The sequence below is a fragment of the Mandrillus leucophaeus genome, unplaced genomic scaffold (assembly GCF_000951045.1).
Source record: "Mandrillus leucophaeus isolate KB7577 unplaced genomic scaffold, Mleu.le_1.0 Scaffold597, whole genome shotgun sequence".
Classification (NCBI taxonomy): Eukaryota; Metazoa; Chordata; class Mammalia; order Primates; family Cercopithecidae; genus Mandrillus; species Mandrillus leucophaeus.
In genome coordinates this window covers 378416-404011 of record NW_012106441.1, presented here as the reverse complement: position 1 = coordinate 404011, position 25596 = coordinate 378416, and the positions used below count along the sequence as shown (strand labels likewise).

The 25596-nt window shown below is 39.1% G+C and overlaps 1 long non-coding RNA gene across 1 annotated transcript in view; it reads right to left on the bottom strand.

Moving 5' to 3' along the window:
• Positions 1 to 25073, bottom strand: part of LOC105553455 — a 43327-nt gene extending 18254 nt beyond the window's left edge. Inside the window, exon 1 of the long non-coding RNA XR_001008149.1 lies at positions 24917 to 25073. This is a non-coding gene — a long non-coding RNA (uncharacterized LOC105553455). The remainder of the gene's footprint in view (positions 1 to 24916) is intronic.
• Between the last annotated feature and the right edge of the window lie 523 nt (positions 25074 to 25596).

The window sequence follows — 25596 nt, the reverse complement described above, 5'->3', positions numbered from 1 at the left end:
GATTTTTTTTTCAGTCAAATCTCTTGAAGAGAAACAGAAACCAAAAACAGCATTTTATCCTTGACTAAAATGATTATTTCTCAAAGGAAATAACTTCAGTCTCACACTCTGTGGGAGGAAAGGCATAGGACATGGAGGATGTTCAGCACTGTGCCTGGTTCACAGACATTGTTCATAAATGTTTGGTTCATAGTTTCTTTCATTCATTCTATAAGCATAAACTCTGATCTCTAGGAGGAGAATTTTATTTGCCTCCTGAACTATCTCTTGGCAATGCCAGCTCACCACACAAATGATGCAGGTGACTGCCAGCTGGTTTGCAAATTTCCTGAGTTGCCCAAGTATAGCACAGTGAGCATGAAAATCAAAGGCTCTCAAACCTGGAAGGAACCTTTAAAAATGACCCGAGGTCAATTGCCCAGGAAAATCCTGCCAAGTGCTGCAAGTTGAGGTTGGAAGTGTCCAGTCTCTGATGCAGCCAAGTCTGTCTTTGAACAACTCTGTTAGAAAGCTCTTCCTGATATTGAGTTGAAATCTATCACTTCATAGCTTTTCTTTATTGCTCCAATAAATCCTGCATGGGAGACAGGGAGGCAGAACAGAATTATTCTAATCCTCCTTCTTGGCAATCTGTTGAATATTGGAGGACAGGGGCCAAGTTATCTGAGTCTTCTCTTCTCCAGGGCCTCTGTCTCCCTAGCCTTTCAAACATTTCCATGGGATAAGGTTTTCAAATTATCCTGGTCCTTTTCCCATTAAGAAGCTTTATTTTCCTACTCTTAAAATAGGCTGTCTAGAATAGAAATAATCCCACGTGACTTAACCAGTGCAGAAGGGAAGAGACTCTGCTAAATCTGATTTCAGAGACTGTCGTTCACTAGCAATGTGGCTTTGGCAAGTTACTTCCCTTCTAGGAAACATGGTTTAATCTATAGCTTCACATAAAGTGCCTACTACAGTGCCTGGTATAAAGGGGTGTCAATACCTGGTATCTGCCTATCAATTGCTATTATTCTTCTGTCAATGCAGTTTCAGGTGGCACTAGACCTTAAGGTGATAACATCACACTATTGACTCCTAGGTTTTACCCGCAAGTAAATTCAGAGTATTAAGTGGTTTTAATCTATGGCTCCCCCATCCTTTACTCACACTGTGTGTGTGTGTGTGTGTGTGTGTGTGCACGCACATCTAAGCATCAGAATTTCCATTTATCTTATAAAATTGTATTTGTTCATTTCAGATCATTGTTTAATGTGAGCAAATTTCATAAACAAGCCTATTTCTTTTTATCTAAAGCTAAAACTAACAAAAATGCCTCCAAGGTCGTGGTACAGAACCAAGACCTCCTACCACTAGAAAACTTTCTTCAGGCTGATCCCTATCTATGAGCCATTATCTTTGAATAAATTAATTCAACATGTAAATAATTCACTTAATTTCATTTTATCTTGGAATAATTTTTCCTCTAAAATAAAAGAATATCATAGCTTTGTCATATGATTTGGGCAAGTCCAGAAAGACCAGAACTGCTGGGTTTTCTTTCTCTATCGATCTGGTAAACGATCACAGTAGGAAACATGCTCTTTGTGAACTCCTATAGCTTTCTCATGATCACAGTTTTCCTGCCTGGATGTTTATAACTTACCTTAATGCCACACTTGGGAACCTCAGTGAGAAATAGAACTTTTCTATTTCCTAAAATAATTTTACTCACGAACTAAGGTAATGCTAGCAGTTGAAGTAGATACATCCCCACGTTTTTGGTGACTTAACCCAGTAGAAGTTGTTTGTTTCTCATTCATGTCAAATCTGCAAGGGGTGTTCCTGATCTGCGGGCCATCTTCTCCCTAAGCAGTAATTCAAGACTCTTCTATTTTGCAGTTCTAGAATCTTCCTAATAAACCCAATGCAAAGGATAATGCAGGATTAAATGGAAAATATTTCAGTAAAGAGAAGGAAGAGACTTTCAGACTGACAGAGAAATAAAGGAAAGACAAAAGCAGGGACGCAAAGAAGTATAGAGTACATGACATTTAAACCAGGTGTGTGGGGAAGGCTTCTAGATGGGATCTGTGCCTTCAGGTGAGAGATGCAGATGATTTGTGTGTAAGGCAAGGAGGTAGCTGAGGAATATATACCCTGAACTCACTCTCCCTCTCCAGGGCTCCACGTTGTCAAAACTGAACTAGTAGCCAGAGGGGAGGGAGTTCGCTGATGTGATACAGATTGGCCATCAGGACAGAAAATGGGAAGAAGGGTACAGAATGAGTCTCCAAAGGCAAACAAAAGATAGCAGCATTTTAGAGGTGAAAACAGCATACTCTGACCTGTGCTTTACAGAGACTAATATGGTAGCAGTGGAAATGAGGATGGGAGTGGGCAGATATTGGAGGCAGGAAGACCTTCAGGGAGGGAGGGCCAGGACAGAGGGTTAGTCACAGGACTAGAGGTAAGAGTTGAAAACTGGAATCAGTGAATGGTTAGATATGAGAGGCATGAGGAGAGTTGAAGGGGACTCTCAGATCATGGTTTTCAAAGGCAAATGACAAGTTCATTTGGGGACATGTTGAGTATAATTTGCTTTGGGACATCCATATGGAGATATTCTGAGTTAGCTCAGCCCCCGGGGAACTGATTTTGTCATCTGGCTCTGCTCCCTTCTGGAAAGCTCTCAAAAATACATGGATAGTTAGACCTAGTTCAAAGCAAAATCTTAGATGCCTATCGTAATCATCTTCCTCTTAAAAAATATCTGGGGATAAAAAAACATTTTATATGAATTCCATATCTTTAAAATTTTTTTATTTGATGCTATATTGCATTTGTTTACAGAAGATGCATGTTATGGATGAGTATAGGGTAACATGGGATACCTGAAATTTAAATTGAACTTAAAAGTGCATGCTGGATTATCTCCCAAAGGGAAAAAGCTAAATTAGAGTTTGTGTGTAAACTTTAGCCCTTGTCTCAAATGCATATTTTAAATCTCAAATCATCTCTCTTTAATTCCTTGTTTAAAAACATAAAAGTCCATAAAACAGCTCATGAAGCTCAGTTTCTTGCTTGTCAAATATTTGTCGAAAATTAAGACTACTTTGGTATAACAAACTCAATAATCAAACTTATTCTTGACTGAATATTGGAAATATAATTCCAAGTTGAATACAAGTAAACAAGTCTGAAATTTACTATGGGTGGCAGTAATCCCTGTGTAGCCCCACATTTCTATTCACTTAGAAAATATCTTTGTACTCAAATATCTATAATAATTATCTTTATCACTATAACCATCTAATTATCTAATTACCTTTCTAAGGGGATTTGGTTAATTTCAGGCTGAAACATTTTAAATAAAATTATGGCGGCTTTAAAATATTTCCATATTTACACACTGAAGTACAAATAGTTATTCTTGTATTAATAGACAGTATAGTATCAGTGAATAAAGATCAGAAAAGCATTTCGAAAACAAGGCAAGATTTTGCAGACAAGATTTAGGATAGATTAGGCAGCAATAGTTAACAATGCATATAATATCTCACCAGCCTAGCTAGTGTCATAAACATTTACTTTGATAACATTTGCAGTAGGTGAATCACATTTTTAAAGTGATTGACTTTTCAGGGTCCCCAGTAAATGGGAAAATGTTTGATTCTTCCAAAAAGAAGTTTCTCTGAAAATAAAGAAGTATGAAATAGTTTTTGGCTTTAGTTATTGCTGCCTTGCTGATCAGTTACTCTAAATAAAATAGAATGGATTATCCTGCAGTAACAAACTAAATTCTCAGTAGCTTAAACCAACGAAGTTCATTTCTCACTCAGGCCACATGTCCATTACACTCCAGCAGGAGCCTCTGCTCCACCTAGGCACTCAGGGAGGTAGGCTGATGGGCCTCCACTAAACAGAACATTGCTGATCACATTGACAAGGGGGAAAGGACCATGGCAAACTATCACTGGCAAACCCTTAAAGACTTCCACCTGAAAAAGATACATATGACTACCATTTAAATGTCATTGGTTAAAGCAAATCATATGGCTATGTGTCTAACATCAGGAAGGCTGGGAAGAGTAATCCTACTAATGCCTAGAAGGTTATAGTACTGAAAATTTTCTTGTCAGGCAAATTTTCGGACAGCTCAATCTGTGTCAAGATGACCAAATGTACATTGATTCTAGCATTGTTTTCGTCCTCTAAATCCAGGAACTCCCAAATACCAAGTTCAGTTCTCTCTAATTGCTTGATCTGGCAACTCACTTTTGAACCCCAAAACAAACTTTCAACAAAGATGGGTGTGGCAGGCACTGGTACTTTTCACCAGTACAGTTTTTGTTATTCAGCACAGGCTGGAGTGCAGTGGCACAATCTCGGCTCACTGCAACCTCTGCCTCCTGAGCTCAAGCAAGTCTCCTGCCTTAGCCTCCTGGGTAGTGGGGATTACAGGTGTCCGCCACCATACTTGGCTAATTTTGTCTATTTTTAGTAGAGAAGGGGTTTCGCCATGTTTGTCCTGGATTTTGAGGACAAAAACAGTGCTATGATCAAAGTACATTTGGTCATCTTGACCCAGATTGAGCTGTCCGAAAATTCACCTGACAAGAACATTTTCAGGAATATAATCCTGATGGACGATGAGTGTGTGAATATTGGACAAGTCCGAATGAGGGAACATTTCTCTTCGGAAGGGTGATCTGCCTTCTGATCTCTCCTCACCAATAAAGCTGCTCATTCTTGAAGAGCTCCAGCATTTTTGCTTTGGGAACGCCTCGTATATTTGTAGCTTAGGGAAATAATTCCTGCCAAATGGTTTTAATTAAAAAGAAAAAAAAATCCTCCTATCTTGGTATCATCTGTATTCAGTTGAGAGGAACAGTTTGGGAGAACATTAATCTAAACCATCCTAATTTTCTTATTTTCCAATTCATTACTTTTTATTTTGGATCAACTGACTTTTACTCTTCCATTTTTACATTTTTTCCCCTTAAGTGTCTTACAATGTTGATTCTTTGGATTTTTGAAGAATGTAATAATTTGGCATTAAACACAGTGTCCCACATTGGATCCAAGCACACACTGATTTCCCTGTCACTCTTATTTTTTATCTGTTAAATGTTTTCTGAAGCCAGGTGGGATGTTTATTTTAAAAAGGCAATCTCCAGTATGGAGTCGTTTGTTCTGAATATTGAACAATCAAGAAATTTCTTTAAGCCATCCTATAATTAGAAAGCATCAGAGGTTGGAATGAATTTAAACTCTAGTTTAAATTTTCATTGAGGACAGACATGATGAAAACCCAAATTGGCAAAGAGAAAAAGCTGGCTTTAGAGAAAAAGTTGGCCCCAAATCTTTATGGAGTGGCTCCATCCATCAATGGGCTCTGGAATTGCTGTGACTGCTGGATGTATAGAGATTTTTCTGGAGGACCGAAGTGAGAAAAGAAGGAACTAGCTAAGTCCTACTCACAGAGCTCCTCATTCTCCATTCCTCATTTCTCCATAAAGAAAAATTATTTCAAAAGTTAGCATACCTTTTACCCAGTCAGCATGAGTATAAATAAAGACCCATAGGCAAACTACCCAGAGCTTGAATTTTGTAAAGCAAATTAAAGTCTCATTTAATAAAAAATTAATAAACTATTTTTGGAGCAGCTTTAGGTTCACAGCAAAATTGAGTGTAAAGTACAGAGAGTTTGTACATCCCTGTCCCCACAGGTGCACAACTTCCCCAGGTATCAACATCACTCACCACAGTGGTACATTTGTTACACTGAAGAACCTACATTGACACAACATTACCACCCAAAGACCATAGTTTACATCAGGGTTCACTTTTGATGTTTTGCATTCTGTGGATTTGGACAGGTATAAAATGACATGTATCCACCATTGTAGTATCCTATAGAATAGCTTCACTGCCCTAAAAAGCCTCTGTACTCTGCCTGTTCATCCTTCCTTCCACCTAAAACACCTTGCAACCTCTGATCTTTCATCATCTCCATAGTTGGAATCATGCAGCATGCAGCATTTTTAAATTGATTTCTTTCATTTAGAAATATGCATTTAAATTTCCTCCATATGTTTTTATGGCTTGATAGCTCATTTCTTTTTAGCGCTAATTATATTATGTTATCTGGATGTATATTAGTTTATTTATCTATTCATCTGCTGAAGGACATCTTGGTTGTTTCCGAGTTTTGGCAATTATTTACAATAGATATCCATGGTAGATTTTTATGTGGACATAAATTTTCAACTCCTTTGGGTAAATATCAAGGAGCACGATTTATCAATCAAATGTAAAAATATGTTTAATTTTATAAGAAACTGCCCAGCTGTCTTCCAAATTGGCTATTCTGTTTTGCATTCCCACCTACAGTGAAGGAGAGTTCCTGTTGCTCCTCATTGTTTTCAGCATTTGGTATTGTCAGTGTTTTAGATTTGGGTCAATCTAATAGGTGTGTAGTAGTATCTCATTGTTGTAATTTGCAATTCCCTAATGACATATGATGTTAAACATCTTTTCATATGCTAACTTGCCATGTGTATATCTTCTTTGGTGAGGTGTCCATTCAGATCTTTAGCCCATTTTTTAATTGGGTTGCTTGTTTTCTTATGCTTCAGTTTTAAGTGTTCCTTGTATATTTGGAATCACAATCCTTTATCAGATATGTCTTTTGAAACTATCACAAGAACAGAAAACCAAACACCGCATGTTCTCACTCATAGGTGGGAACTGAACAATGAGATCACTTGGACTCAGGAAGGGGAACATCACACACCGGGGCCTATCATGGGGAGAGGGGAGGGGGGAGGGATTGCATTGGGAGTTATACCTGATGTAAATGACGAGTTGATGGGTGCAGCACACCAACATGGCACAAGTATACATATGTAACAAACCTGCACATTATGCACATGTACCCTACAACTTAAAGTATAATAATAATAAATAAATTAAAAATATATATATATTTTATCCCACTTTGTGGCTTGACTTCTCATTCTCTTGATGTCTTCTTTCACAGTGCAAAAATTTTTCATTTTAATAAAGTGCAGCTTATCAATTATTTACTTCATGGAATCATGCCTTTGATATTATATCTAAAAAGGTATTGCCATACCCAAAGTCATCTAGGTTATTCCCTACTTTTTGTCTTTTAGGAGTTGTATATATAATTTTGTGTTTTATGTTTAAGTTTATGATTTATTTTGAGTTAATTTTTTGTAAAGGGTATAAGATTATGCCTAAATTCTTTTTTATTTTTGTTTTTCTGAATGTGAATATTCAGTTGTTTTGCCACCATTCTTGAAAAGACTATCTTTTCTTCATTGCTTTGTCTTTGTTCTTTTGTCACAGATCAGTGAACTATATTTATATTTATATTACTGAGCTCTCTATTCTGTTCCATTGATTATTTGTCTGTTCTTTTGCCAATACCACACTGTTTTAATTACTGTAGCTTTATTGTAAGTCTTGAAGTCACGTAGGGTCAGCCCTCCAACTTTGTTCTTCCCTTTCAGTTCTGAGTTGGCTATTCTGAGTATTTTGCCTCTCTATATAAACTTTAGAATCAATTTTTTAGTATCCACAGAATAACTTGGTGGGATTTTGATTGGATTTGCTTTGAATCTATAGATCAAGTAAGGAAGAAATAACATCTTGACAATATCGAATCTTTCTGTCCATGAATATGGAACATCTCTCTATTAGTTCTTTTAAAATTTCTTTCATCAGAGTTTTGTAGTTTTCCACATATAGGTCTTACACATATTTTGTTAGATTTATACCTAAGTATTTAATTTCGGGGGTGTTCATATAAAAAGTAATGTGTTTTAAATTTCAAATTCCATTTGTTCATTGCTGGTATATAGAAAAACAATGGGCCCTGTATATTTCTCTTTCATCCAGCATGATAATCACTTGTGATAATCACTTATAGTTTCAGGATTTTTTTTTTTTAATCAACTCTTTTGGATTTTCTAAATAGATAATCATGTCATCTGTGAAAAAAGAGTTTTATTTCTTCTATCCTAATCTGCATACTTTTTATTTCCATTTTTTGTTGTACTGTATTAGTTAAGACTTTCAGTACAAATGTTGAAAAGTGATGGCAAAAGGAGACATTCTGATCTTGCTCCTGATTTAGTGAGAATGCTTCTAGTTTCTCCATCAAGTATGATGTTACCTGTAGGCTTTAAAAAAAAAAAAACAGGGTCTCACTCTGTCACCCAGGTTGAAATGCAGTGACATGATCATAGCTCGCTACAGCCTTAACCTCCTAGGCTCAATAAATCCTCCCCTCTCAGCCTCCTGAGTAGCTGGGACTACAGGTGCACACTACCATGCTCAGCTAATTTTTTTTGATTTTTTTTTGTAGAGACAGCGTCTCACTATGTTGCTCAGGTGGTCTCGAACTCCTAAGCTCAACCAACCTCTTGCCTTGACCTCCCAAAATTTTGAGATTACAGGAGTGAGCTACCATGCCTGGCCACTGTAGGCTTCCTGTAAATATTATTAATCAATGGAGAAAGCTTTCCTCTACCTACTTTGCTGAAGGTTTTTATTATGAATGGGTGTTGGGTTGTGCCAAATGCTTTTTCTGCATTTATTGATATCATCATGCAATTTTCTTGCTCTAGCTCATTGTTACAATGGATTACATTGATTTTCTAATGTTGAGCCAGTCTTTCATACCCTGGATAAATCCCACTTGGTTATGGTGTGTAATTATTTTTGAACATTGTGGGAACTGATATGATAATATTTTGTTGAGAAGTTTGCATCTATATTTATGAGAGTTATTTGTCTGTAGTTTTCTTTTCTTATAATCTCTTTGGTTTTGGGGCAATAGGTAATTAGGGTAATGGGTAATGCTGGCCTCATAGAATGAATTACAAAGTGTTCCCTATATTTTCATCTTCTGAAAGCAATTGTAGAAAATTGGTATAATTGTTTCCTTAAATACTTGGTAGAATTCACCAGTGAACCCATCTTGGCCTAGTGCTTTCTCTTTCAAAAGCTTATTAATTGTTGATTCCTTTTTTTTTTTTTTTTTAATGGATGTAGGCCTATTTAGATTTCTATTCCTTCTTGTATGAGTTTTGGCAGATTGTATCTCTCAAGAAATTGATCCATCTTATCTAGGTTATCAAATTTGTGGACATAACATTGTTCATAACATTATTTTATTAGTCACTTAATATCCACAGGATCTGCAGTAATGCTCCCTCTGTCAATTACATTAGTAATTTGGGTCTTCTCTCTTTTTTTCTTAGCCTAGATAGAGGCTTATTGATTTTTATTGATCTTTTCAAAGAACCACATTTTAGTTTTGTTAATTTTCTTCATTGATTTCCTATTTTCAATTTCATCGATTTCTGCTCTAATTTTTATTAGTTCTTTCCTTCTGCTGAGTTTATATTTAATTTACTCTTTTTTTTCTAGTTTCCTAAAATGGAAGCTTAGATTATTGATTTTAAATCTTGTTTTCTAATATATGCATTCAATGTTGTAAATTTGCCTCTAAGTATTGCTTTTTGCTGCATCTGACTAATTTTGAAAAGTTGTATTTTTATTTTCATTTGGTTCCAATTATTTTTAACTTTCTCTTTTCTACTTCGATCCACATGTTATTTAGAAATGTGTTGGCCAGGCACAGTGGCTCATGGCTGTGATCCCATCACTTTGGGAGGCTGATGTGGGTAGCTCACCTGAGGTCAGAAGTTTTCCAGCTATCTTTCTGTTACTAATTTCTAGTTTAATTTCAATGTGGTCTTAGAGTACATTGTGTGATTTCTATTATTTTAAATTTGTTAAAGTGTGTTTTGTGGCCCAGAATGTGGTCTATTTTGGTGAATGTTTCATGTGAGCTTGAGAAAAATGTGTAATCTGCTGTTATTGGATGAAGTAGTTTATAGATGTCAATAATATCCAGTTGATTGGTAGTGCTGTTGAGTTCAACTATGCCCTTACTGATTTTTTGCCTGCTGGATCTGTCCATTTCTAGTAAAGGAGTGTTAAAATCTCCAATTATAGTAGTGGATAATCTATTTCTCCTTGCAGTTCTGTCAGTTTTTGTCTCATATTTTGATGCTCTGTTGTTAGATGCTTACACATTACAGATTGTTATGTCTTCTTGGAGGACTGATCCCTTTATTATTATATAATGTGCCTCTTTAACCGTGATAACTCTGCTTGTATTGGAGTCTGTTCTATCTGATATTAATATAGCTGCTCTCTTTTTTTTATGATCATTGTTAGCATGGTATATCTTTTTCCATCCTTTCATTTTAAATCTATACATGTCATGGTTTTTATATTTAAAGTGGATTTCTTATAGACAACATATAGTTGAATCTCAATTTTTTTATTCTTATGTTTTGGCCCACTGTGACAGCCTCTGTCTTTTAATTGATGTATTTAGACCATTGATGTTTAAAATGATTATTGATATGATTAGATTAATATCTATCATATTTATTACTATTTTCTATTTGTTGCCCTTGTTCTTTGTTCCTTTTCTTGTCTTCCACTCTTTTTCTGCCTTTTGTGGCCTTAACTGAGCATTTTATATTATTCCATTTTCTCTCCTTTCTTAGTATATCAGTTATATTTCTTTAACATTTTTTAGTGGTTGCTCTAGAGTTTGAAGTTTACAGCTAATTTGAGTCCACTTTTAAATAACACTATACCAATTCACAGATAGTACTAGTATCTTACAAGAAAATATTCCTAATTCATTTCTCCCATCCCTGGTATCATTGCTGTAATTCATTTCACTTGTGGATATATGCATACCTATTGAATACATTATTGCTATTATTTTGAGCAAACTGTTATCTGTTAGATCAATTAAGAATAAGAAAAATAAAAGTTTTCGTTTTGCCTTTACTTATTCATTCTTTGATGCTCTTTCTTTCTTTGGAAACCTGAGTTTCTGACCTTTATTATATTCATTTCATTTCAAGAGCTGAGCTTCTCTTAACTTTTCTTGCAAAACATATCTGCTAGCAACAAATTCCCTCTGTTTTTTGTTTTGTTTTGTTTTGTTTTCCTGAGAGAGGTTTTATTTCTCCTTCACTTCTGAAGGATAATTTCACAGGATACAGAAATCTAAGCTGGTCATTTTCCCCAGCACTTTAAATATTTTATTCTACTCTCCTCTTGCTTGCATGGTTTCTGAGGAGAAGTCATATGTAATTCTTATCTTTGCTGCTCCATAGGTAAGACGTATTTTCCCCCTGGTTTCTTTCAATATTTTTTTCTTTATCTTTGATTTTCTGAAGTTGAATATGATATGCCTAGATGTAGTTGGGGTTTTTGTTTGTTTGTATGTTTTATTTTTCCTGCCTCATGTTTTCTGAGCTTTCTGGATCTGTGGTTTGGTGTTTGACTAATTTGGGTGAATCCCTCAGTCACCATTGCTTCAAATATTTTTTCTATTCCCCTTTCTCATTATTCTCCATATAGTATTTCTTTAATTTGTTTTAGTTATTTATATAAACATAAATAACTCCTTTTGTAGTTGTCCCCACAGTTCTTGGATATTTTGTTAAGTTCCCCCGCCCGCTCCCCGCATTTCTTTTTTAATCTCTGCTTTTCGGTTAGTTTTAGAAATTTCTATTGTCACATCCTCACGCTCAAAGATTTTTTTCCTCAGCTGTGTTCAGTCCACTAATGAATCCATCAAAGGCATTCTTCATTCCTTGTGCAATGTTTTTTTCTCTAGAACTTCTTTTTGTTTTTTCTTAGAATTTCCATCCCTTTGCATACATCGTCCACTTGTCCTTGCATGTTGTCTAGTTTTTCCCTGAAAACTCTTAGCATATTAATCATAGGTTTAAGAAATTTTGAATCTGATAATTTCAACATTCTTGCCATATCTGACACTCGTTCCATTGCTTATTTAGTCTTTTCAAGCTGTGTATTTTGGCTTTTAGTATGCCTTATAATTTTTTCTTAAAAAAGGGACACAATGTGCTGGGCAAAGGAAACTATGGTAAGTAGGTCTTTAGTAATGTAGCAGTAAGGTGTGAGGGGAGGGGATGTATTCTACAGCCCTGTGATTAGGTCTCAGTCTTTTGGTGAGTCTGTGACCCTGGGCTGTGAATTTTGCCAGTGTTTCTTAGTTTCTCTCTCTCTCTCTCTTTTTTTTTTCACTCTCCGAGTGGGGAAGAGTGGGTTAGAGTTGAGTAACTATTTTCCCCCATATGAAAGACTAGAAAGAACTGAAGCTGGGTATTTTTCTTCCCCTACCTGGAAGGCTAGAGTGAGCTGGAATTGGGTAATTACCTCACCGCATGTGAAAGGCTAGAAAGAACTGTAGTTGTATATTTCCCTTTCCCCAGGTGGAAGGCTAGAGCTGGCTACAACTGAGTTATTTTCCTTCTTCCAGTAGGTTTAGGCTGTTATAAAACCACAGCAAGTGAGGCTCTAGTACAATAGCTTCTCCTGGGCACAGGCCTTGTTAAGAAGAACAAAATGCTCTGGTATATGTTAAGATGGTTCCCTTACCCCTTCCCTGACCAGAAACCCAAGAGGATTTTTCTCTGATACTTATGGTGAGAACTTGGTAGAGTTCCTGGAGGTAAAACCCATGAAAGTGTGCCACCTCCCTCATGACTAGGCCCTCCTGGAGTTTTAATCTTCACACTTGTTCACATCTAGTCTACAGCAATTTATCAATTACAGTTCAGGTTTCTCTACACAGAACTGATTCCTATAGAAGTTTCTACTTCTGGATTTCTGCCACAGTAAGTTGTGATTCTCTGTAGATGGTTGTCTGTCTCTTTAATTTTGGGGACAGTGGTTTTCCTTGTGACCTCACTTCTTTGGCAGACCTAAGAAGAGATGCCAATTTTTCAGCTAGTTCAGCTTTTTGCTTACTGTTAGGATGGAGTGATGAATTCTAAGCTCCTTATGTGCTGGGCTGAATACTTGAAGCCCCACTCACTGGTTTTTAAACTTTAAAATATTGAATGAACACCCCACATTATAAAATGAGTCAGAATTCAACTATAGTGGTGTTAAAAAGAAACATACACACACACACACATATGCAATTGTTTTATGATCTCTAAATCAAGCTTTCTCTAGGCTAAGGTGTATGTTTTCTCTCTTCCATGTTGTGATGTTCTCTGTTATGGGTCTTTACATGGGAAAGGCAAGAATTAGAGTCTTGGGATAGATTTAAGAGCTGGTGAGGCTCCTCCTTCCCCTCAAACTTCCCACCTTCCAGAGCCTAGAATCACTCAGCTGGGAATGGACTTTGGCTCCTTCTCCTTTAGGAGTTCCTAACAAGGCTTCTAGAACCAGTGACTACAATCTGAACCACTGGGCCCAGGGCAGGAGGAGCTTGCTCTTCCATCTGTCTTCTGGTCCTTTAGGGCTCCCTGCAGAGAGGCTCTGGGGCAATTGCTCACAACTGACTGGTGATATGAATGTGAGTAGATTCAGTAGGGGCATGAGTATGGACTCCCTGTTCCTAAACATTTTCCCAAGTTTTTCTGAAATCCATCAGTATTTACTGCCTTCTCCTTATCTGTTGTTATTGTGGGTTATGGTGATTTTTAAAGAATCCATTTTAAATAAGATGAGGCCTTTCTTTTCCCATTATTTTTTAAAATTCTTTTTCAAAGCTGATCCTTACAGAGCCAATATTCTCAAATTCTGTTCTCACTACTCTCTCATTTCCCTTCATCCCTGTTCCTCTGTTTGAATATACACAACACACACACATGCACACCCCAAGAGGGGACTCCACTAAGGATAACTCACCCATTTCCCTAGGAGGGAACTAGGCACCTGCAGGTCAACATGGCCTGAGAAGCCAGAGTTGTTTAGAGTGTGGGCTCCACCTTAATGTGAATCTGTTTCTTTAATTAATATTTCCGTGAACTAGGCTGGTAATGTATCCTCTCTTTCTTCATTTTCTTCATCTGTAAAATGGGGGTGATGATCATAGTATCTACATGTAAAGTACATTACAAAATGATGCCACTCCTTTATTCTTTGCTAATAATGGCCACATTCACTGCGGCCTTCTAGGCCAGATGCTGTTCCAAGCGCAAGTTTTGGTAGGCAGAATAGGAGAGATTGGTGGTGGGGGTGGGACTGCTATGAGCGTGACATGGGAGAAAGAGAAAGAGCACCAAAAACCGAGCTAAGAGTTGCAGAATAGCAAAAGCTGAAGTTCAGTTCAAAACAAATTTCATCTCTTCTATCTCCAACTTTCATAGACTTAGTCTTGATCAATTACTCCAGAAAACCTACAGGAATGTGACTGAGGGAGACAGTGAGGACTAATATTTCATTTCTCCCCACTCCTCCTTCTGAGGAACCCAGGACTTCATTGTGGACCCCTGTATTAGTCCATTTTCACACTGCTACAAAGAGCTACCTGAGACTGGCTAAGTTACAAATGAAAGAGGTTTAACTGACTCATAGTTCTGTGTGGCTGGGGAGACCTCAGGAAACTTAAAAAGGTGATGGGAAGCAAGGCACGTCTTACATGGTGGCAGGAGACGGAAAGAGCAAGGGGGGAAGTGCCACACTTTAAAACCATCAGATCTTGTGAGAACTCACTCACTACCATGAGAACAGCATGGGGGAAACTGCACCCAAGATCCAATCACCTCCCACCAGGCACCTCCCTAACAGGAGATGAGATTTGGGTAGAGACACAGAGCCAAACCATATCAACCCTTTTCTACCTCCCTACTCCAAGCACCATCTCCCTGGGAGGGGCTCTGTAAACTGGCCCTTACTTGAATGAAAGAAGCCAGCTCAGATTCAAAGTTGTGAGTGTTTTTTGCCATGTCTCAGCTGAGTCAACCAGGTGAGCACCAGGCATTCTGGCTTAGGGTGTGGAGGATGGTGTTTTAACTGCAGCTTGAGGTATTACAAGTCCAGAAAATCCCAGAGGACAAGACTACAATAGCAGCTGACGGCAGGCCACATGAATAGCAACCCTACATGATATGTGTTCAGGGCTTCCCAACGAATCAGTGAGAAACACAGGGAAACATATTGCCTGCTTTACAGAGTTCAGCGATCTTCTCAAGGTTAAACACTTGGAAGAAACTGGTGGGACTTTCTGATGCACATTTCCGTGTTTTCTGTTTGCTTTTAATGAGTTGTTGACTACTTACTGCTATTTAAACTGCTATACTTCATTTTGCAGCCCGGATCAGATTACAATTGTATATAAAAAAGAAGAATATGATCTCAAAATAGAGAGGGATTTTTTCCATAAGTCACGAAAGCAGCACCTGCAAAGCCAAAGATTACTTATAGTGTTTTTGTTGTTTTAAGTTTTAAAATTTAATGTAATCTGAGTGAAAAACCAGCCACTGACCGGGGAAGATAACTGATCTTCGTGTAATCATCAAAGGAAAAGTATCCAACACATAAAAAGACTTTCTATAAATCAGTAGGAAAAAATGTCAAAATATTCAATAGAAAAATGGGCAATGGATATAAACCAGCAACACACATACACACACACACACAAAGAAACCAGAATGTGAAATCAACTAAGAGTAGGAAAATGCAAATTAAAACAATGAGCTCCCATTTCCCCACAATATTTCCAATACTAGGGAATGTTAGACTTTTCTACTTTTGTCAATCTAATGAGTGTGAAATGATAACTCTTACACACAATGTGGGAGATGGTCCAAGTTGGTGCAATCAATTTGGAGAAGAATTTGACAACACGGAAAGATAAAGATGTACCTACTCTTAGACCCAGAAATTTCACTCTATTTATCTACCCCTCAAAGACTCCCATACACATATAAAGATACATTAATGAGAAAGTTCATTTGTGGTATATTCATAATTGTAAAAAATGAAAATAAATGTACATCAACAGAAGAATAAATAAATAAACGCAGGATATTCACAATGGACACATCTACAGTAGTTAAAATTGATAAAGAGATGCATGTATCTACAGATATAAATCTCAAAACATATGGTTGAGTGAGAAAAGCAAGCTCCTCTGTGCCCCTTTCAGCTCTAACTCTCTGTGGATCTGATCCTTGAAGGTGGGGAGGAAAACTAATGATTCTGTGCATCCCTCAATCAGTGAGGGTCCTCCCTGACAGATAGGACTAAGCACAGGCCCCCAAGCATCCCATGCCCAGTGCTGATGAGTTTGCTCCTCAGCTGTGGTACTAGAAGCTGCTCCCCCAGCAGCCCAGAGCAGATTCCAGGGCCCTTCCCCTTGCTCTTCTTTCCACATATCAATGTGGGGCAAAGGTATCAGTTCCGCTGGGGCAGGAGGAAGCCCCCAGCAGGCAAGGAGCTGGCATAGTGCTTAGGGCCTGAGCTCAGAAAACAGACAGGGTCTGGGCCCTGCATTAGATGGAGAGTCTGAGGCTGGGTGGTTGTGCTGGGAGCCAGAGCACTTTGGGAGAAGCTGCCAAAATCACTCAGACAAGCACTTGGGGGAATTTCAGTTGTCCCCAAAGTACCTTTTAATTTGAAAACAATCGGGAAGCAGGTCGGAGGATTTTTCATCATTTGGCAGTGAGTGGTCTTGGAGAGCCTGGGCTGTGTTGCTGCAGGCTCCAATTAGGTGTGAGAAGTGGGGGCTAGTGCCTGCCAGCTGGGCAGGAGCCAAGCAGCTCATCAACCCTGGTCTAATCAACATCAGGGGTTCCAGCGTCAAGTACACAAAGACCAATGGTACCATTCATCACACGGAGCTCTCCAAACACTGAAGGGTGCTCGGGGGTTCTGTAGCAAATCTATGCACTGAGGGCCCAAGATGATACCACTCAGAGGTTTCATAAAGTAGAGATGCTGGTGACATAGTTATAGTAAATGTAAGTGGTTGAATGGTGCTGGGCAACTTCTGTCTTTCCAGGCAAAGGAGGAGGGGTAAGGACAGCTTTAGACAGAAACTCAAGACAGATACAGAACTAGGTGACTGCTTCCTGGAGGGGGCTCTGAGGTGTGGGCTCTGGGTCAGGCCAGGATCCCAGCTGGGTGATCACGGCCAACTGTTTGACCTCTCAGACCCAGAGTCCCTGGTTGTAAAATGGGGTCATGATAGTGCCAAATTCATAAAGTGGTGGTGAAAAGAAAGAAATCAACTCAAACACTGGACACAGTGCCTGAAGCATAGAAAGTGTTCAAAAAGACAGAGAAGATTATATAAATAATAAACTAACAAACTGCTTTCCTGAGGCCTAGGAGGTTTGAATTAAAGACTGTCAATTGCATGACACTTAGCATTGAACCTGAGAAAGGCTTTTGTAAAAATGTCAGATGTTATTAGCAGCTGGTTTTATAGATGAGGAAATTGAGGCTTCAGAAAGCAGTGGCTTGTATGAGTTCAGGTAACTGGTTTGTTAAAAGGTTGGGATAAGAATCCAGGACTTTTGACTCTAAATCCTGTCTTGTCATCATAGCACACAGCAAGCCATTTAAAAAATTATGTCAGTTATATCTTCTAAAGCTAAAGTATGCAAGGTATAAATGTTAGAAGAATAGAAAAAAAAAATCTCTAAATGTCCATGTTCCCTAATGTGGAATATCCCTTAATGGTGAGATGGTCCAGGTTGTACCAGCATGGCCTGCACTGCACTGTGGACCTGCCTGTCAGAAAGAAATCTTCTTCCCCAAGAAATCCTGTACCTGTAGCAATAGGTGCCATTTGAAGAGGGTGCCACTGCCTTCACAATCCCTTTCTAGGCATTATTTCATTTATTTTTGCCCTGATACGGCAACCCAAGAGTCACTCATTTTTATTATTATTTTTTTCTTAAAAAATCACTTCCATGGAAATACAGAAGTGTGTTTTTTTTGTTTGTTTGTTTGGGTTTGTTTGTTTTAACATAGAGTCCTGAAGGGAAACACTCAGAAAGTTGCAGTGCCTAGAAAGGTACTTCAGACACAGGTTCTTAACAAAATTCACACTAAGAAGGATTGACCCATCAAGGCTGAGGTTCACTGTAGTGTGTTTATACCCGATAAGGCATGAACTGCCTTCTACGACCGGTGCATTTTTCCTCATTGCTGTATCAGTGTACTCGTCTTCTTGTATTCATTTATTTACATATCCACTTTTACTTGAGAGCAGGGTCAGTGTCCTTCTAATCTGTGCCAGGCAGGGGCTAGCACTGATGATACTGCAAGCCTAAATGCATTGGAAGAGAAAGAGTGTTCCCACGTATTCTGGATCCTACTGTTTGGGACGTCGTGCAGATTTTACCAAATGATATTTTACTTCCCATTGTCTTTATTACCCGAAAGTTGTGTACTGAGTCCCTGGCCCTTGGAGATCTGGATCAAATTAACTCAACCCCGCTCTCCCAAATCCACCACTGGCAGGAGCCCATGAGTCCAACGAGTCTCCACTTTCTCGTGAGGTCCTCCTCCTATGCTTGTCCCACACTATGTGTTGTACCATGAGGACCATACAACAGAACACCTGCCCCCTTTCTGAGTTCCACGGAAAAGAAAATATGAACAGAAGAGGCTGGAGCAGAAATGGAGTCTCGTGACACAGCAAGGCAAGGAACTTCATGTGGAAGAGCAGCCTCACCATGCCTCTCCCACAGCCTCATCCAGCCCCATGACTGCGTGCTTCACCTGCCGGTACCCGCACCTGGTCCTCTCTGTCCACTTGGCTCCATGCTCTGTCTCCCTCCTCCTTGCATTTCTTCTCTTCTTGTGTATCTTCTCCCTTTATCCTCAAAGCAAAATGTGAATTTCTCTCATATCCAGTGCAAGCCAGTTTTACATTATACTTTGAAGTTTTGTGGCCAAGAAACACCCAAGCCCTTGGGGTCCCAAAACATTTCTAAGCAACAGCTATTAAGATAATAAAACTTTGTTTCATCTCATTATGTAAGGATCCCATAAGGTTTATAAATAATGCCAGATAGAAAGTCTTCTCAACTCTGCTTTCTATCAAGAGGAAAGTGAATGTTTTCATATTCTGGGACAAAATCAAAACAGAAGCTAATTTTCAACTCATCAGCCTGGTTCTCATGCATCATGTGAGTATCAGTGCCAACCTGCCCAAGCTGTAAACTCCAGAATCAGAATGGCCCTCAGACACATTCTCCCAGGGCTGCAGAATTTCCTTTTTACCTTCACTCTCTCCTCTCGTTTTTCCTTCTCTCATGAAAAACCAGTCACTGATGAAATAAGCAAAGGGGCAAAGTGGCCCGCCCCTCCAACTCTGTGAGTCCCGTCAGCCTCAAGCCCCTCCTTTTCTTGCTCTCCGGGCAGAAGTGCAGAGCTGCTGCTGCCAGCAGGCCAGAGCGCAAAAGGGCAGGGTTCTCAGCTTTAGAGCTGGGGAAGGACGGCGCGGGGAAGCTGGGGAAGGTCAGTGTGGGAAGAGGAAGAAGTATCTACTAACTACAAGACCCACTGACAACTGCTTGGCTCACAGCCTTTGAGGCCTGAATTTGAGGAAACAATTTTGCTTTGGATCTGTCAAGAAAGTACATTAAGCACTTAGATCATTTACAATCCTAATAGACTTTCCCCCTCGCATTAATTGCAGGGAATTCATATGCATATGTATTCCTTTGACTGGCAGCCTAGCAAGTCTCTTTCTCCAGGGCTCTGGGTTCCAAGTAACCAATTTGCAGGGAAACTTTACAGAATCCTATTTAGTTTTAATGCTGGGATGCCTGGATGACACCACTGGTTGTCTTCTTTAAAAGGCTTTAACTTACTTGTTCCCTCTTTTCCTTTAACCCCATGGCTCCCCAAACCAACAAAAACATCTAAAGGTAAATAAGTCCATGAGGTAGCTCATAACTGAAAACACCTGTGTTATACTGGAACCAGTAAAACAGGCCATGGTCGGTTAAACTTCCCCACTGCTCTTCCACCTCCACTCCCAAAACCAAAAAATAGCCAGCTCTGTTAAGAGTGTCTATTTTTCTTGTTAAAAATAGATATTTCTAAATTTAGTGTTTGTTAAAATTAAAAAATCTAAAAGCTTATTTGCAAACCAGCAAAGAACCTAATACCAAGAAATTGCATTTAGATTGATCTGGAGGGGACAAGAACAAATGGGCTCCGCATTAAAGTGGTTCCCACAGCTGTCGTTTCTACTTGATTACATTAACCTCAAAATGATACGAATGTGTGAGTGTCCTCGAATATAGGCTAATTTAATCAGAGTCTATTTTCAGTGGTTTGGGGGATGGGGCATTGTTGTGGGGAAGGAATAAAACTTTGTCTCTACCAACGCTCATAGTAAGTGACCCTTAGTCACTTAGTGATTTTAGCTAAAGCAACTTGGTCATACAGTGGCCTTCTCTAGGGGCACCACATTTGAAGCTCTCCATGGAATAGCCAGCGGCTTGTCCCCCATGTCCCTATTTTAGTGCTAGTCCTACAATTTCCACCTCGTTATAGATGCTGCTGGCATTAGAGTGGCCCACTATCATTAAGAGAAATGGCCTGGGTTCTTAAAGCTAAAATGCAAATACTTTGAATCAATTGAGTGTTTTTGGCTGTGAAGAGGGATGGTCACTAGCTTCCCCCTCCTAAGAATCTGGACTTTGTTGGTTTCTCTGAAGTCATTGTCAAATATGGGAAGAAGTGGGATGAGTTTGGTAGGGCATATACCAAATGTCAGGAGTCCTGATGCTCCTTGCAGAGTGATTTCTAGGAAACGTCCTGAAAGCTTGTCCAGATTGTCAGAAAGAACAAAGGCTTCCTGTCCCTTAGATAAGGTTCTTAAAATTAGAGGATGTCTGAAGAAGAAACATCTGTACCCCAATAAGGTACAGAGGCTCAACTCAATGAGGACCCGAGTGTCACAGGCTGGGTCTCCTGAATAACAGACTTGAACACAGGAAGTTTACACAGGAGTGCTTTGGGGATTGAACACGTGTAAGAGAAGAGAAGAAAGTAGGACTGGGCTCAGTTGAACTGTGATGCTGAACATCTCAATGGAAGACACAGTCAACCCTGCAGGGAGTTCTGAAGGTGAAATCATCTTTAGAGGTGCCCCACATGGAGAAGAGGAGAGAAAGGGGATATTATGTCTCCGTATTCATTAGTCACTGGATATGAGCCACCCAGGAAGGAACCCAGGAAGTGTTTAAAGGCATTTTGTTTGTTTTTACAAAAGTTGGGTGGTGCTATTGGACTCTTTGTAGTTTCTTATTCCTTGGAAACATGTTTATTTCTTTAAACATAATACACTGGCCAGGCGTGGTGTCTCAAGCCTGTAATCCCAGCACTTTGGGAGGCCGAGACGGGCGGATCACTGGGTCAGGAGATCGAGACTATCCTGGCTAACATGGTGAAACCCCGTCTCTACTAAAAAATACAAAAAACTAGCCGGACGAGGTGGCGGGTGCCTATAGCCCCAGCTACTCGGGCGGCTGAGGCAGGAGAATGGCGTGAACCTGGGAGGCGGAACTTGCAGTGAGCTGAGATCCAGCCACTGCACTCCAGCCTGGGGGAAAGAGCGAGACTCTGTTTCAAAAGAAAAAAAAAAACACACACACACACATTTTGTAGTCTGTATCTTATAATTCTAATATTTTAGGTCTTTATGATCTGGTTCTATTGTCTATTTTTTTCTGCTGGTTCTCATTTATGTTTTCATGTTTGTGCAACTGGTCATATTTGACTGTAGACCGGTTGTTGTATTTGAAAAATAATTTGAGAGTGATTGAACTCTGAGATGACAGAATTTTTCTCTGGAGACCATTCTTATTTGCTCCCAGAGCGTTACCAGTAAGGGATCTGCTTAGTCTAAGTTCAAGGATTGAGGCTCCTTGGACCATCCAGTTGATGCAAACCTGGGTGGCAAATCCAAGCAAAAGTTGGTTTCCTTTAGGCTTTCCATTTCCCTGAGGGCATAGACCTTGGACCCAGTTTAATATCTATGAAGAGAATAGGCTCCTCACCATGGGTGGATCCAAGCTTTCACTTTTTCCTACTTGCTTTGTGAGGCCACCAAGACAGCACTTCAGTTTTGCATGTTTCTTCAGGTTTGGAAAATGCTATTGAGGTCAAAGTAGCTTTGTGTACTCAACTTACCTTCCTGGGATTTTGTCTTCTATACTTTTGTAGATTAAATCTTCACTATCTTATTAACTGTTGGATTTTTTAAGAAAAAAAATAAGTAAGAAAATTATTTCTCCCAGCTTTTTAAAAACTGTCCTTATTGGGAAGGAAGAAACCTCTAGTGTTTCTTGTTTATAGTCAAACCCTGTAGTATTTTCTATGAGAATTCAAGGTAGGTGGGGAGGCATTTTATTAAATACCTTAAATTTGCAAGCTTCTTTTGCTTGTTGAAGTTGAGGTCAATTAAGTTCTATATTAGCTGTGCATTTTTCTAAGAATTTAGAAATAAAATTTAAGACCCATACTAAGCATGGATCTGATTTACTACTTAGAATGTAACAACATAAACATAAAATTTTATATCAAACTATCAAAATTTCTCTCAATCCAATAGGATATGATACCTAAACTTTTAAAATAAAGCTGTAGAAATATCTATATCATCAATGGTATTTTTAAGTTCTTCATAGTTTACCAGTTTTGATACCTTCTTTGAGGATAAGAAAGTCCACTATTTTTTCAATGTAGTAGAGACATCATTTTCAGTGACAGGAAGAAAATTCAGGCCCTCCTTATAATTAGAGAGTCAGCACATAGTAATTACATGAGAAAAGCCTCTCAGACATAACAATGTAATTGTAACCATCCAGTGTAGGATAATTTTCCTTACCTAAAAAGTGCCAAACACAATTAACGTTGACTAACTTTCAAAAGAATTATGAACTTTCATCTCTCAGATTCAAGATTAGTCCAGCCTAGAGAGACGAGTTCTCTATTTCGGGAACTAGTCACCCACAAATGGACCCTCATGACATAAATGAAACCCGAAACTCTTTTAAGTGCCAGATTTATTTCCGTGAGGTCGATTTAAACCAAAACGATTTCATTCTCTCAGAAAAATTATTCCTTCTTCCTTGCAATGCTGTGGTTTATAATAGAGTTATTATTAGCTTTGACCACAATTATGCCACTCTGACAGCTCCCACCTGCCTGGACCAAGAGTGACCTCTTATCCCTGGAATGCTGATTACTCTTATTCTTCATGCTACTGGGCTGGCACTCAGCATTGCACAATGACGCTTAGCTTTTTATGGGCATGGCTATTTCCTGAAGGAGACTGAACTCTTGGAGGACAAGGACCCTGCCTTGCTATATCTTATTATAGATCCCTGAAGTGCCCAGTACTGGCCCCTTTTACAGAAGATGCTCAATATTTGTTTATGATGGTAATGATGATTCATGTTTGACTTGGGTGACAAATTAATTTTATTCATTCTGTTTCCTCAACCCCTAGCACATTGCCTGGCCCAAAGTACTCAAGAAAAGCTTACTGAATGCATGAACAAATTAATTAATGAATCATTAGAATTTTAAAAACTAGTTAGAAACACACACATACAGAATGGAGAACATTGTGACCAGATTATTTCTTAGCCTTTGTTTTTAAAAATACAAAAATAATGCCGCTTTCTTTTCTTTTAGTTGACCACAAGAAGATAGGTTGTGACTTAATTGTTTTAGCCAAGTGCTATTAAATACCACACTCCTTTTTCTTGACTGAGGAATACAGAATATAAATGTAGAGTGCCCTCCTGTCTCCCCAATGTCATTGCCTTGTTCTGTGAACAAACGCAGAGGTCCAATGTTTGTCGCAGGCAGTCTTCTACTCACTTCAGAAGAAGAATATGACAATGTGACCCATCCCCGGAGACGGTGAGCACACAGGACATTGGAAAGCTCCCTTTGATCATAACAAGAAGAAGATGTCAAAATGATGTAAAGAAACAAGTTTAAACTTCAGCTAAAAGTTAAATGACCAGCACTGATTTCACATTGAATCATTCCTTTGCTAGAGTATTACTTTCCTGATTAGACATATTATGCTCTAAGAGTCCTTCCAGCTCAAAGATTCAATGCAGTATAGTAGGAAACAATAGATTTTAAAATTTGAAGACCTGAGTGTCAAATTCTAGTTTCACCTTTTACAAGTTGTGTGACTTTGAGTAAGTCACATAATCTGTCTGATGCTTCAATTACTCCTGTGTGGACTGGGATGTACCATTCCTGCATGATTTCTCACAGGATAACCCTGAGTCTCATTGAGGACATGCATATGAAAATGCTTACCACTAGTCAGATGTTAGACATTAATTGATAGTTAAGGAAACAGGGGCCCTGAGAAGATAAATATCTTCCCAAGAGACTCTAGAGATCCTCTGGCTGAGCACTTCCTGAAGCATTTCCTTGCCAACAGTGTTAGTTCCACAGAACACTCATTTCACAAGTGGCAATAGCCATGACATAACATAATTATTTCAAACAAGTATGGGAAATTCTGTGCTGAACAAAAATAAGCACATTCTTTAACTGCAGGACTTATCAGAACCATTAACATGGTCATGTCCTTTGTGACTGTCTAAGCATTTCCACCTTTTAATAGACAGGCCGTCACAAGATTAGGATTCCATGGAGCACAACATAGGAAATGCTGACCTAGTTTATTGCCTAGGCTTGATTTCACAGTCTGCTAATTCAGTGCTACTGCAAGTACCCAAACACCAGGTTGCAGGTTGATAAATATTTGTTCCTCATCTGTGATAAGAAAAAAAGCTTATGAAATTGTAAATCCACAAGTCATCAAAAAAAGTCTTGCTACCACCACCACCACCACCACCAACAACAAAAGCAAACGTCTGTCAGTGGAACATAGTGAACTTATTCTGGTGCAAGCTCCACCGCTGTGCATACCAGCAGTGGTCCCCAGGCTATGCTTTGAGTAACATTTCTCTAATTAATTGGATAAAGATGCAGCTTTAGTGAAAAAGCAGAATCTAAAGAAAGGAAATCTTTTTCACACCTTGTGCTTGGCAGCACATGTGAAGTCTGGAAGTTGTCTGATTCAGAAAACCCCAGGCTCCCAGTGGTCAGAGGGTTGGCCATCAGGCAGATTGGATTGCTGGTTGGCAGCGTCCACCCCAGCCTTCCTAACTTCAATTGCTAGTGCACTAACTGGATGCAACCCTTAGTCATCACACTGAAGAGATGATCATCCCAACAGGATACAAAGCCAAGCCCTGCCAGGCTCCTTTCCAGACAAAAGCTGATCTAACTGAGGTGTATAAAAGGTAGGCAAATTAACTTCCCGTTAGCTCTTCAAAAATACTGTGGAAACGCTCACTAAACAATAATCCTCAAGTCAGGGTTTCCATGAGAAACAAGTGAAGCAGTCAAATGAGGGAAACGGAAGAGTTTCAAAAAGGGCTAATTTGCAAAGTTGTACTGGGTTAAAAGAAACCAGCGAGGAATAGTGATTGCTAAGCATGGAGTGCTGTTACAACCCTTAGAGGGAAGGTCACTGGACCTGAAAGGTATGAAAGAGAGTCACCTGCTTGACAGGTGCTTGGCCTTAGATGGTGGAACACGGACTCAGACTCATAGCCCTGCAGGGAGAGCAGGCAATGCCCCAACCTCACTTTTCCCTCTCCATGCAGTCTCTGCCTGTGTATCTCATTGGTCCTCTAACCAGAAGCCAGGGGA